We start from the raw sequence: 14,764 nt of genomic DNA, 5'->3' as shown, positions 1-14,764 counted from the left end.
CACAGAAGCTCCCCCGAGACAGGGCCTCTGTTTGTTGCCTCCACTGGGTGTCCCAAGTGCTTGGAAGAGCGTCTGGCACATGGTAACACAGGAGGAATGACTGGATTCTGAGGCAGTGGTGGAGCTGAGCAACAAATGTAGAACAGAAGTTTATGGGGCACAAACACACTTGTGTGATTTTATCCAAAAGGAAGCAGGCCCTTATTTGAAGGCAGTTCTAAAACAGGCAGAGTTGGATTTTGCTAGACAGGACGAATGAAAGAAGGGGGTAGGCTGTTTAGAGCAGAGCAGTATATTTAGGTTTAGGATTAAGTGATGCCCCATGAAGTTTTGCTTGGAGAGGGAGGAAATGAAGACAAAGGTTGTCAGGTGAGCAGGGGAAAGTATAGAGTGGCTTGTAGTTCCTGAATAGGTTGAGGAATTAGCATGCTGAGGGCATAAGCTGAGTGGATAAAGGGAGGAATGTCAGACTGTATTTTTTCAGAACACACAAGTGTTGCTGGTGATAAGTTCTAGGATATGGCCGTAACTGAACTGGAATGAAGGTAAAGGACTCTAAGATGAGAAGGAGCAGACAGTGAGAGATCAGATCATTGGATGGTCTATCCGGATGGATGTTGGGGCCTCTGATTGATTCCTTCCTCTTTGAGTTCCTTTCCTGTCCTCAACAGAATTGGCATTTCCTCTAACTCTAACCTTCAGTCCATGGCATGACTCTGGACAAGAAGGCAGAAATGGGGTGGTGAGAGAGAGGGCTGAAGTAGACATCCGTTTTGTTTTTGTTTTTATTTTGACACTCAGCATTCACTCACCTTCTAAAAATAGTCCTTCTTTTGCCCTCTGGGGATCTAACCCCGTTGTCAGTTTCAGTCCCTGTCAAGTGGAGTTGTTTATCACTAACGCTCTTACTTTAAAGGAGGGCATTGAAGTCAGGCTTGGCCAAAAAGATTGGTCCATGCTTTTGGCAACAGCGTTTGGTCAGGGATGGGCATGTGACCCAACTGGAGACAATAAGGCACAGTGGGACTTTTGAAGGGACTAGTGGGAGAAACAACCCATTTTTGGCTGTGCTTTTAGTTTGGAAGATGTAGCTACGAACTTGCCAGACAGACTTACAAGGTAGCCAGTCCAGAATCTAGAGCAGAGAAATGGATAGAAACTGAAACTTGATGACATCAGCTGAGCCCCAATATGAATCCTCCTGCCTGAGGGCAGCCTTACTCCCAGACCTTTTTCAGGTGCCTGAGTCAACAGATCCTGTTTTTAAAGTCAGTTGAATTGTACTTGCCATCATTTACATCCAAAGAATCCCTCACAGCGTAAGGGGGCTCTCCATCCCTGGCTCCCTCTTCTGTGCTAGCACTCTGAATATGTATTACCTTCTCTGTCCTTCAGGTCGTGCCCTTCTATAAAAGAGGGTAAAGAAACCTACTTCAAAGCATTGTAAAGTTTAAATGGGATAATATACATAAAAAGCATAAATTTGTTTCACAAGATTGAAGTACAATAAGCAGTACTTAATTTTTCTAAATTAAATTAAATCTGGCTCAAAGACCCCATTTTAAAGGGTAGGAAGATATACAATAGTAGTCATTAATGGGAGCTTTTTGCCTATTTAGTTAAGTATTCACCATCAAATATGTAGGTAAGAGCCTGTGATCTTGAGTCCATCTCGGTTGCCCCTGGGATTTTCATTGCCCAAGCCCTTCAGGCCCATTGAAAGGCCAGTGGCTGCACAGCCTCTGTGCTAAGTGTGAGCAATACCGTGTCTTGCGACAGCTCTCAAGATGATGGGGCTTGATGATTAGTCATCTCAGCATCATCACTTCATCCCTTAAAACATTGTGCTGTCTCCTAGAGGACTTCCACACAGAACCCGTCCACCTAAGGGACTCGTGTCTACATCCTGATTCTCAGGGTCTTGGAGCCACTGCTACCTTTAGGCAACTCTCCTTCTCTCACCCCAGCACTTGTGTCAACCCCTATCTCCTCTCTCCTTGGAGCAGCCAGCTAAAGTCTCCTCCCACATGAGGGTCTGGACAGGACTGTACAACAGGTGTCTCACAACTTCTCCTTGGGTTCAGGAAACATGAAAGCCATTAATAACTCCTGAACCCAGAAGCCCAGAACTTCCTGTAAGACAAATGAGGAAAGGTAACTTTTATTCCTTCTGGAGTCCCCTCAGGTGGAGGGTAGAAACAGCATTATCCTGCTTCAAATGAAGGTTGCCTCAAGCTGGGCAAGAATCCCTGCAAAGGAAAATTACCTACTCTTGTCAGCCCAACCCCCTCCCACAGTGAAGCATTGCTAAACTTGCATAATACTCAGTTCCTTCTCTACCCCCATAGAAGGAAGGAACAGACCCCGAGTCTCCTGGGAGAGATAGGGAGGCAGCCTCCACAAATCTCTGAGCTTCCACTTGGCCTCCCTAAGGAAGACCAAACGTGTCCTTGTGACCCCAGGAAAATAGCCTAATTTAGGCTCTGATCCAGGGCCAGTGGAAGTTCCAGAGGAAAGGCCTCAAGAGGAGCCCCGGGGCCAGCCCCGTGGCCAAGTGGTTAAGTTCGCATGCTCCGCATTGGCGGCCCAGGGTTTCACTGGTTCGGATTCTGGGTGTGGACATGGCACTGCTCATCAGGCCATGTTGAGGCGGCGTCCCACATGCCACAACTAGAGGGACCCACAACTGAAATATACAACTATGTACTGAGGGGATTTGGGGAGAAAAAAGAGAAAAAAAGAAGAAGAAGATTGGCAACAGTTGTTAGCTCAGGTGCCAATCTTTAAAAAAAAAAGAGAGAGAGAGAGAGAAGAGCCCCTTCTCGTAGCCTTGGCCCCTTCATTGTGGCTGCAGATTAGGGCACAGTTCTGAGTGTTAATCCATGTGAAGGCTGCCTCAAGAAAGCTGATTCCCTTAGGCAGCACCTGGTACCAGAGAAATTCACAGTACCTGAAGCTGGGATCTGGGGTTCCCATACCCAAGCCACATCAAGGTACCAGTCAATTCATGCATTTTATTGGCCCTGACATTAGGTTTGGAGTGTGGGCTTGAGGGTATAAAAATTCAGGTAACCCATTCCCATCACATTCTATGTCACTGAAAATTCTTCAGGCACCACAGAATATCGTGTAAATGAGGCCCCCACCTCCACCCCCACCCCCCACGCCCCCCAAGCTGCACAGCACTGATCTCTGGGTATAAGCAGCAAGCCCATGAAATCTGTTTGTAGAGAAATTCATCCTCATCTCTCCAGTCACTGTTCAGCTAATACGTTTTCCTTCTTTTGGTAAGAGTCCTGCTTTCCCATAGGAACTGGAATCTGGGAAAAAGGAAAACAGTAGTAGAAGCAGAACAAGAGTGTGGGATCACTCCTGGGTGGTACTGTCACCTCATTTGGACAGTTCACTACCTAGATGTGCTGAGTGTGCAAATTCTGTCTCATTGCCTCATCCAGTGTTTCTCTGAATAGAAGCAAATATCTGGGCACCAGGTATGACTTGTTTTGTGACCCCAGCCAGTAAGTCAGCCCTTTTGAGCCACCACCTCTCCCTTGGTTAGAAGCTCTTTGGCAATGGGTTCATGGAAAACATCCCAGAATGGGAGCTACATGCTGAATTCCCTAGTACTGGCTTTGCCATCGATTGTGTGATTCATCCTCTCTGATGTTCAAGCTGTGAGAAGCAAATTTGAAATGATGGATGTGCTATATTAAATATATCAATAAGAGCAGAAGTTAAACCTTGCAAGCTGTAGGGTTTGCTTCCTCTATAAGCCTGGCTATCTCTATGGGAACTGAAGGTTGCTTCTTTAGGCCTGTAGTCGGGGAGCTAGAGCAGAGTGGAGATACGGTGGCGGAGTGAGGATGAGCCGTCTTGCACCTAATTTTTCCTCCCCTCTAAGTCTGAATACTGGCAGTGGCGAGGCAGGTGGTTCTAAGGGCTCCTTTCACTTTACCGTTCATGATGACCCCACACCGCCTTTACCTCCATGCCACCTTTCCCTCCTTCTTTGGATGCTTCAATCTCTTTGAGGTTTTTCTTACCAGACGTTACTCCGCTTAGCCATTAAACAGCTTTAACTTTGATGACGTGGATATGGATGAGCACAAGGATCCACTTGGTCCCTTTGGTCACTTTTGCTTCAGTGAACTCAGTGGGATGTCCAAGAAGAAACCCTTGTGTTAGGAAGAGTTCTAAGAAGGTTCCAAAGATCCCTTCTTTTGCTAGTCACACCCTTGTATAAACTGCTCCCCTTGAGTGTAAGCTGGACCTCATGATTTGCTTCTGACTAATAGGATAAGGGAAAGGTGATGGGATATCATTTCCCTCATTAGTTTACAAGATTGTGACTTCTGTCCTGCTAGCAGACTCTCTCCTGGCTTTGATGAAGCAAGCTGCCATGTTGGAGAGGCCTACATGACAAGGAACTGAAGGTTGCCTCCGGCCAACTCCAGCCAACAGCCATCCAGGAATTGAGGCTCTCAGTCCAACAGGCCTTGAGGAACTGCATCCAGCCAGCAGCTATAGAAGTGAGCGAAGAAGTGTGTATTTCCCCAGTCAAGCCTTCAGATGAGACCCCAGCCCCAGCTGACACCTTAATTGCAGCCTTGTGAGAGACCTTGGAGCAGAGAACCCAGGTAGGCCTTGCCTAGATTCCTCACCAACAGAAACTATGAATTAATAAATATTTGGTTTTTTAAGTCACTAACTTTTGGGGTATTTGTTATATAGTAACTAACACACCCCTAAATTACTGTAACCTTGGTGTAAGATGTAGCATGGCTGGGAAGGCAGGCACCAAATGAGAGGACAACCTCCTTGACAACATTCCTGGAGATACTGTCTTCAATCTCGAAGACTATCCCCAATTCTCTTAGCTGCAGTGGTATCATTGTGCTCCCCCCAGCCCTGATTAGTCTCCAGGAGGTGAGGCCTAGGTAAGGTAGTGCTGGGTGGAATGGATGGCCAGGATGTGGGGTGTTAATCTGTCTGGAAGGGACATTGTGAGCTCGAAGTGACCCTCAGGGATCATGAGGAGTGATGATAAGGTCATTCTTCCCCTCCTCATTTTTTCCTTCCTTTTCCACTCACTCCACCATTCCTTTTTCCCTACTTGTTTTCTCCTTTTGCCCCAAATTCTGGGTGGCTGCCCGACGACCATTCCTACAAATGATAGCCAGGTGATCTCTTGGTCTTGCAATAATCCTACCAAGCTGGGCCTCCTGAGGAAGTTTCCCTCGGGAGCGGCTCTTCCCATTCCTTGAGGTGTCCTCACATGCAGGGAGACCTCATTGTTGAGCTCAGAATGTGCCTTCCAGACAGATTAACACCCCACATATAACAGATTCTTCAGCGGGACCCACCCAGTTCCTGGACCCTGCCCTGGCCGCTCCAGTGTCCACAATCGCAAAACCCATCCATACACACACCTGCACTGACTGCTCACCTGTGAGATACTCAGGAATCAGCAACTTTTTCTAAATGAAGGTAAGTTACCGTTTTCAGGAAAAGATTCATATCTCTGGTCCTTTTCAGAGCTGCGAGTTCTCTCCTCCCTTCCGCTCCAGGAAGGGTAGAGGAAGGGGAAGGGTGAACTGCTCCCCATTTCCGTTAGGGTCAGCTGAGGCGTGGGGACGTGGCCCACCACCCAGACTTCCTGAGGGAGAGAAAGGCTCTTAGGAGCAGGTGACATTCATTCCTCACCAAGAGATCCAAGAGCAACATTTCCCCCTGCCACTCACCTCAGGGCCTAAACACCCCCACACTTCCAATTCCAAAACTTTCTGAGGCAACAAGGGGAAATTCTGGCTGTATCCTTCCAGAGGAACGCATCCCACCCTGCAGCTGTGTATAGTTCAGGATAGTGAGGGAGCAGATGGAAAGACAAGTTGAGCCAAGTTCTGGACTTGAAGGGTTTTTCTCATTTTGAAAAGGCCCAAAAGTTTTTAGAGTAAACTTTTTGTACTTTTTATGAAAAAGTAAAGTGTTTTAAGTACAGGACATCTGAATAAGGTCAAATACAGGACCCAAGATAAAACTGAGAAAGCCACTGTCAGGCCCCCTACAAGGGACTGGTCATCTTGCAGAAACCGAAAGAGGAAATCAGTCAGAGCTGACTTCCCTCCTTCCTTTCCCTGAGCATAAGCGCTGGGAACCCCAAACCCACTCCCCCAAAGCACCACACAGAGAACACTACTCTCTCCTAGCAGAAACATTTATTGAGGACGATCAGTATCCTTGGTTGTGCTAACCATGGTTCTCATCAGAGGATGTGTTCTCGTGAAAACTGCAATGCTTTCTCAGCAAGGACTGAATGATTTCTTTGGGGATATTTTTCCTCCCTGGAAGTGTTGGAGAAGCATTTCCTGTTTGAATAGAAGAGTCAGATCTCTGAACACAGTGCTTTCATTAGAGGTGAGGGTGGCCGGAGGGACGTGGCATACATCATGCATGCAGGTGGGTCTTGGATAGGGCACAGACTCCCTGTAGGGTGAGGAAGGGGGTTGACTCTGGCATAAATGCTGGTCCTTGAAGGCCACAACTTTCCAGGGCTGTCTGATCCTGTCTCTTTTCTGTCTAACCCTTGTACGAAAACTCTTGTCAGGAGGGACAGCATCTTGGCTGCAGGATGTGGTCCTTGCCCATTCCCCTGGCTGTGGGTCAGAGAGAGCCCCGTAGTTGGAGGGATGCCCCTCGTCAGGCTCTACCTGGGCCTGCAGTTCCCCCTTCTGCTGACTTAACTCTGCAGCCTCAGGTTCGTATCTCCATGCCAGTTTCTCCTCTAGGATCTTCCCGATGGCTGCCATGAGCTCATGAGCTTCAGGAGGCCCACAGCTCACGAGAGCTTCACTTTGAGCTGGGTCTCAGAGCGCTGCAAAGGTTGACGTGAACTTGGCTTTTTGCTGGGGACTTTCCTGCCCTGTGATTTTTTTCTTGGAATTAATCCACTGAAAAAACTGCCTCATTATTTTTCTGAAGTAACTTTCAGGAGGAAACTGTTCATTCTGTGACAGATACGGGGAAGTGCCCTCTAATTCTCTGTCCTCAATAGAGTGGCTCTTCTTTCTGGCTTTAGACGTCCCAACTCCTGAATCCTCGCTTCCACATTCTCCTGCTCTGGAGTCCAGAGGTCTCACTCTCTTTGCAGCTGGTGGGAAATTCCTATCCTGGCATTTCCATGAGACATGCTTAGAGGCCCAGGGTTCCCGCTAATCTCCATTGTCCTCCAAGTGGACTTGCAGCACCTGGGAAGCTCCCATGTCCCCACTGGAGACGCTCTGGGACTGAGTCAGTGAGGAGTCGAAGGCAAGCTATCTGAAGTAAGGGATATGTCAGCGGGAGAGCCTTTAGGCTGGCTATGTTCCTTGCTCTTCAATTGAAACTTCAACTCGGTAGGGAGCTGTTTTTTAATGTCTGATGGTTTGGAATCTTGGGGAACTGGTATTTTTGATGAGGGACGTTCACTGGTCAGGGTAGTTTCTACTTTGCTCACATTGATATTTACCATTTGGGAGCTTCCCAACTTGTTGGTTGTCAAGATGTCACAAGATTGTGATGTAAGAACGCACAGCTCCTCAGCCTTGAATATCTCCCTGAAGTTCATGGTGGACGTGGAAAAATGTTTTGAATTCTTCTCCACTATCTTTTGGCCCTGAATCATGTCCTCTCTATCACTGGAACTCACATTCTCATCCCTTGGCACATGTCCAGCCCCAGCTTGCCTTGTGGGCACCTCTCAGCTGCATCTGTTATTGTCTAGTGCAGTCTTACTGTGACTCACTTTGTCTATAAAGCTGTGTGTGAGGATCTCTGAAGTCTGTCTGCCATGCTCGATTGCCTGGATGTCCTTGGCAAGCTCCCGGTCGATATCAGAGTGGGATGGTTTTAGGGACCCCTGTCCTTCGTTGCCCACAGATGAGGTAGCAGGGAGTGGAAGATCCAGGATGGGGACTGAATTCGTTGTTTGCAACTTATTTCCCTGAAAACTTTTAGAGCTTCCCTCAGGGGGCTTGGAAACCTCAGCTTTGGAATCCACCCCAGAAATATAGGTGGCTGAGGAGAGAAAGTCAAATTGGGGAAGAGGCCATGTTTTGGCTTCTCTCAACTTATAGGATTTTATGGATTCAAGAACTTTGAGGGGTAGGCCCCACCTCTGACTCACACGAAACCTTATAATATGGGCTTCTAGCACTTGTCGGGTGTTGGGATCCAGAAAAGAAAGCTCTGGAGTGGTCATCTGGGGGTGGACCCCACCTACTGTTATGTTTTTCAAATTTCTGTTTTCCATATTGTTCTGGGAACTCCGAGAAGGAGGGGATGGGTTGTCCTCAGCCAGCCATGAATGACACACCCCAAGGGGGCTCCACCCCGCAGTGATCTGCCAAAACTTCTGGCTTAGATGTAATCTAAGAATGGTTTTCATTTCATTCTGGTCTGTGTCCTTCCTTGAGACATTTAAGAGTTCATTCCCTGAGTAATTCCTTGAGTGACACACACAGCTACTTTTTGTCTCTGAGGCAGCCCTCAGACTCTTCAGTAGGTAGCATTCTGAGACCCTTGGAGGACTATCTTCTGGGCTCTTCTCTAGGATATATCCAAGATTCCTCTTCATGTCCTGCCTTAGTTGAAACTTTGTTGAGATCGTCTCATGGAAGCTTCCTGGGAAACTCAATTCAGTCTCTGCTCGATCCTTGCTACTCTGGCCCTGAAGCTGACGGAGCTGTGAGTGAGCATGTCTGCCTTTTTGCTGAGATGTTTCTGTGCATTTACACAGAGACTCTAGATTCCTACTGGCATGGAGGCAGCAGTGTGAGAATAACCTCCTTGGAATGTGGAGCTCCATTTTATCCTGGGGTTCACTGGTGATATGAAAATGGCCAGAAAGGACAGAGACTGGCACATAGGCATGTGAGGACTGGCTGACCAAAGGAGGGGTGAGAGCTTGAGGACAAGTGGCTTCTTGAGATTTTTGGAATGCAGGGACTAAACCCCACAGACTTTCTTGTTGCTTCTGCAACATGTGCCATTTCAGGTGTTGATTTTCAGTTGAGATATGAGAGTCTGACTCAATCTGGGATCTATGGAAAGACACTCCATGGTCCCTAATCTGGGATGGAGAAGAAGATGGTAGGATTGAGAGTGGGGATTGAAGGTGGGCATGGGGCTGGACCTGAGTGAAAGGTGGGGGCTGGGATTGGGGGTTGGTCTGAGAGAAGGGTTGCGGATGTACATCGGGGAGGGGAGGAGGGTGAGAATGGGGAAGTGGTGGAGATTCTTGATCCCACATCTTGACTGCAGAAGCATTACAGATTCCATTGAATAAGACAAAATGAGACCCTAGTGGGGCACTACTTCTAGAAACCAGGAGAGTGGCCACCAGGGACTCACTGTGCAGAGAGGGAAGACCCCAAAAGAGCTGGGTATATTTCTGCTGCAAGTTTTCTCCCAAAGTCTTGACATACAGTAGCTGTTGACAAATGCTCAGCTGCTCTGGTTTGCCTGTGATGTCCCAGCCAGTTTAGGGGGCTGTGGTGTCTTGTACATCAAGTGGCTGCAATGAATTCCCTGAAGACATCCGTTGGTTTTCTGAGCACATTTGTTTTGAAAATAGTCCTTCCTCCTTTTCTTTCTTCTCTAATATCTGGAAATCCATTCTCTTTTTTATTTGTCTTGCCAAGAATGCCTGGCCGTTAAGGCCAAGGAAAGAATGGCTGCTGGCCTCCATGTGATTGGTAGCAGAGTCTCCCCAGAGACAGGTCTCTGGTAGACGGAGGGAAACTTGCTCTCGTTGAAAATCAGAGTGTGATAATGTGGGGAGGAACATGTTCTTGGCAGGAGCCTGACAACAAGAGAATTCTGAAATTGACAGACTTGAATGGTCAGTGCCTCTGACTGTTGGGACATAAGTGGACAACCCACCAGGGCTATCTGGAGATGAGTTCTCTGGAACAGACTTCAATAAGATGGAAACCGATTTAGATTGAGTCACAGTTAAAGGGTGGTCTGTCGGTGGTGAGACAGACAGGCTTGGTGGTGTGTGATGACAAGCCAGTGAATCAGTGGGATTGATTATCTGGGACAAATTTGGTAAGGCGTTAATATCTTGGGAAAAGGTGCGGTCAAGAGAGAAGATCGTATTCAGAGACAGAGTGGCCTCTGGTTGGAGAATAGGACCCGTTGCCTGGGTGTCATGTGGTGGCAGAGGGGGAAGGGCAAGGGGTTGGGGTGGGGAACGGTCTGCTGGGAATTTGGACTCCAAGGGAGGAAAAGGCTCTGGTGGCATAGAGTGACCCGGTGGTGAGGGTGAAAGAAAGTCAGCTAAGGGTGTCGTTGGGTTAGGTGAGAGAACGGAGGGGGGCGGTGGGGAAGGGTCAGGTGGAGGGGATGGTGTTAGGTCTCCTGGAGGGACTTCTGAGAAGGCGGAGGACAGAGTGAATGATGACTCAGTCCCAGAAGCTGTGGAAGCCAGAGAGGACACAGAGGCAGTATCATCTTCCATGTCCTCCAGGAACAGCAGCCAATTGACCTCCATGGTTGTGTTATTACACACCTCACAGGAGGGGTCTGGACATAGCAGTTGACGAAAGCAGGTGGTATCGTGATACTGGCCCCAGGGACTGAAGGAGACAGGATATACATAGCTGCAGCCAGGACCAGAACAAATATATGGGGCCCTGGTCTGACAGAGGTAGGGGCACCCATTGCATAGTGTCCTTTCACATCCCCCCACTTCCTTGAGCTCACAATCTATGTTGTTTCCTTCTCCCTAAGACTTTCACAATCTGGATTTCAAAATCTGAGGATTTTCCCTCCCTTATCAATCTCACGTTTCACTGAGGCCCTAGAAATTCTTAGACCCTGCTAAGAAGCTGGATACAGGAAAGAAGGATTGTGTTTAGTCACCTTTGCAGCAGAGAAAGCACCTTCCTTGCCTCCTCTGCTTCGCTGTGGCAGGCTCTCCAACCTGGGAAACCAGGAAAGTGATGAAGACAGAAGCAAAGAGATCTTTTAGGAGGCAGAGTAGAATGTCCTTTATGGTACCCTTGGTAGATTGGACTTGGAGAGCTCTAAGAATTAGGATTCAAGATCGCACGGTTAATGATAATAATAAAGCTCACGTATGTATGTTGCTTTATCATTCACAAAGGGCTTTCATTCATATATGTATGTCATCCCATGTGAGGCTCAAAAACACCATGTGAGGAACATAGGTCACTGGTTACTTCAAGGAAGAATCTGATCATCCAGGAAGTCAAAGTACTTTCACAAGGTCAGGAGACAGAAGTTCTGACTCTTGACATCTCATATGGCCACGTATTGGGCAACGCCCATTGCCCAGGTCCATCACTGCTTCATGCCCAGATGTGGGCAGAGCAGGAATCTGAGAAATGTTTCAGGTTCTGACTGCTTTCCCATGATCCTCTCCTCTGAGGGCTCTGTTTTCTGAGAGGGACTGTATCTAGTGATTGACATCCTCAGAGACCATGGACCTGGGACCTCATGGAAAGGACAGGAAGGGTTACCCTTGGAGAGCTCAGGTGGGATAGGTAGAACTTTACCACTCGGTGTTCCACCTTTTCTTCTCCTCTTGGCTCTGCCCTGACACTGAGAACAAAAAGAAAAGAATGAGGGGCTGGGACTCATTGGTCTCACTTCTCTGTTTAGGAAAGTCAGATATTTGTTATCCAAGAATAATATGACTCTCTATTTTAATTCCTATAATTTTGCGTTCCTTCCTTTTATTAATTTTTAAAGGTGATAAAATACTTTCAGTTTTTCCTTCTTTGAAAAACTCGAAGGAGGATTTTTGGCTAGAGTCCACACTTGATGTTCTCAGTCAGAAGTCCTCTGCTCAAGGAGGGCATAGACTCTGAGGCCCACAGTCACATCTGTGCTTCCTCAGATAGGCCCCTGTATCCTGGGACAGAGCTCTTGCTCCAGCATCTGCTCAGAGACTCAGCTCTGTTCTCCTGATCTGCCCAACACGAAGGAAGGCTTGGCAAGTGGCGCCTGACATGGCAAGATGACTCATGATCAAGTGCTGGGAACGGTGTTCTCCTACACAGATCTGAAACGCTAAATAACTGAATCAAGGACTACAGAATCACTGTTTGGGATTTTATTTGGGAACCTACCAGCACACCCAGATAGTCTGTGAGATTTAAATGGAATCCTTAGTCCTCCCTGAAGCCCTAGTTCTGCCTGTTCTCTTCCCCTAAGAGAGCAATGGTCTGTCCTCTCCTCAGACTTCCCATTTTAGGTGTCTCTCTGGCCCAGCCAAAGTCATTTAAAAATGTGAGAAAGGGAACAGGAAAATAAAGAATTATCCTTTGAGGAGTGCCTTTTGGTTCCAGCTCCAACACTTAAAGATCTTGGGAGTCTTTACTACGGTCCTTAGGAGAAGCAAAAGCTGAGCAAACTGAAAATCAATGGCTTTTCTTGAAGTCACCAGAGAATTGAGGTTGCAGGGCAAACTACTACCCAAAATCTTCAGAGAGGGTGAATGCAGAGAATCACAGTTAAGATCAGCTTACCTGGAGCAGAAGCCGCTAGAGCCATAAACTGTTAGAAACACGTAAAAGACACTGACAAACTGCTGAGGATGCATGTGGGCTAGCATGAAAGTGAGAAACTCCTGGAGGACCATTTAAGGGGAGGGCCCACCTACTCATGAGTTTTACTTCCAGGAACCCTACTAAGTTCTCACAGTGAAGAACCATGAAGAAACTCTGATGTTTCTGGCACGGGAGGGTGGAGAAGAAAGGTTACCATTTTGAAAGGATTTTGAAATATCCCCTGAGTGTGCTCTATAATAAAAGCCTCCTCAGCAGGGGAAAAGAGTACCAAGCCTTATCCCACGTGGGTGAAGGGCAATTACCCAACTGCAGCCCCCTGTAGCCTTCCGGTCTCATCTAAAGAGTTCAAAGAAAAGAAAAAAAAAGCTCAGAAACACTTGTGAACGTCACAACCCAGGGACACAGGCCCACTAAAAGATTTAATTATATCCCCTCCGTTAACACCTTCCCACCGCATCCCCAGGGCTGCAGTATAGTGATGGGATCATAGCTGAAAGAGTTGCAAGGCATAGGCTCTGTTTAAGGAGGAGATTTAGGGGAACCTAAAGACACAAGAAACACAAAAACAAGGACACTAGAGGAAATTGAGGCCTCTGACATGCACAGCTACGGTAAATATTAAACACAGCCCAACACCTAGCCAGATGAGCATAAAACTTCACACTAAAGGTTTATTTATTTCAGTTCCTATTTCCTAATACAGCATGTCTGGCTTTCAACCAAAAATTACAAGGCATGCTAAAAGGCAAGAAAAAACAGTCTAAACAGACAAAGCAAGCATCAGATCCACATTCACATTGACACAGGTTTTGGAATTATCACGCGTAGAATCCAAAATAACCATGATTAGTATGTTAAGGGCTCTGATGGAAAAAGTAGATGGCACACAAGAACAGATGAGGAATGTCAACAGACAGAGGGAAATTCTAAGAAAGAATCAAAAGGAATGTTAGAAACCAAATACACTACAAGAAATGGAGAGGGCCTGTGATTGGCTCATCTGTAGACTGCATACGGCCAAGGAAGGAATATGTGAATTTGAATATATGTCAATAGAAACTTTGCAAACTGAAATGCACAGAGAAAAAGAAAAAAAAAATTAAAGCCCAGACTATCCAAGAACTGTGAGACAGTTTCAAAATATGTAGCATGTGTAATTGGCATACCAGAAGGAGAAAAGAGAAAGAACAGAGTAGAAAAATATTTGAAGTAATAATGGCCAAGGATTTTCCAAATTAATGACAGGTTAACCATAGATTGTAGAAGCTCAGAAAAGACCCCAACAAGATAAATACTAAAAAAGTCTATACTTGGACATATCACTTTCAAACTGTAGGAAACCAAAAGATAAATCTTGAAAGAATCCAGAGGAAAATAAACACCCTACATCTAGAGGAACAAGGATGAGAGTTGTGGGATTCTCATCATAAACCATGCAAGCAAGAAGAGAGTGGAGTGAAATATTTAAAGTGTTGAAAGAAGAAAAAACACCACCCACCTAGAATTTTATATCTAGTGAGATTATCATTCAAAAGTGAAGGAGAAATAAAACCTTTTTCAGACAAACAAAAACTGAGGGAATTCATCAGCAGCAGACCTGCTCTGCAATAAATATTTTTTAAAAGTTCCTCAGGGAGAAGGAAAATGATAACTTGGATCTTCATTAAAAAGAGGAAGAGAAGAAATAAATTAAGGTAAAATGAAACTTTTATTTTTCTTATTCTCAATTGAGCTAATAATAATAGTGACAATGTATTGGGTGATTATAGTATATGGATAAGTGAAAGGAATGAAAACAATGTTACAGAGGACTTACATTACTTATAAACGTATATTACAAACTCTACAGCAACCACTGAAATTTTTTTTAAAGAACAATTGATATAGTAAGAGATGAGAGAAAATGGAATCATAGAAAATGCTTGTCTAAAACCAGAAAACGCAGAAAAAGAGAAGAAAAAAGAATAGATATAATGAATAGTAAACAGTTATACACATTGTAGATATGAGTCCTACCGTATTTTTAAAAAATCGCTAAATATAAATTGTGTAAATTCACCAATTAAAAAACAGAGACTGTCAGTGGATAAAAAGCAAGACCCAATTAAATGTTGTATACAAAATGCCCACTTTAAAAATAAAGATACGGATAGATTACAAGTAAAGACAGAGAAAAATGTACCCTGCTA

At 45.9% G+C, this 14,764-nt stretch overlaps 1 protein-coding gene across 50 annotated transcripts in view; it reads left to right on the top strand.

Moving 5' to 3' along the window:
* LOC102149416 (ral guanine nucleotide dissociation stimulator) overlaps positions 1 to 14,764 on the top strand; it is a 93,078-nt gene that overhangs the window by 28,325 nt on the left and 49,989 nt on the right. For 24 of the 50 annotated variants that reach the window (XR_011426738.1, XR_011426739.1, XR_011426730.1 and 21 more), the window contains one exon: positions 4,368 to 4,637. The gene's annotated coding sequence lies outside the window, so the exon portion shown is untranslated. Of the gene's footprint in view, positions 1 to 4,364; positions 4,638 to 5,344; positions 5,488 to 14,764 lie in introns of all 50 variants that reach the window. The other 26 variants (XR_011426743.1, XR_011426736.1, XR_011426728.1 and 23 more) reach the window with 3 other exon arrangements.

The sequence above is a fragment of the Equus caballus genome, chromosome 16 (assembly GCF_041296265.1).
Source record: "Equus caballus isolate H_3958 breed thoroughbred chromosome 16, TB-T2T, whole genome shotgun sequence".
Lineage (NCBI taxonomy): Eukaryota > Metazoa > Chordata > Mammalia > Perissodactyla > Equidae > Equus > Equus caballus.
This window is presented reverse-complemented; position numbering and strand designations above follow the sequence as displayed.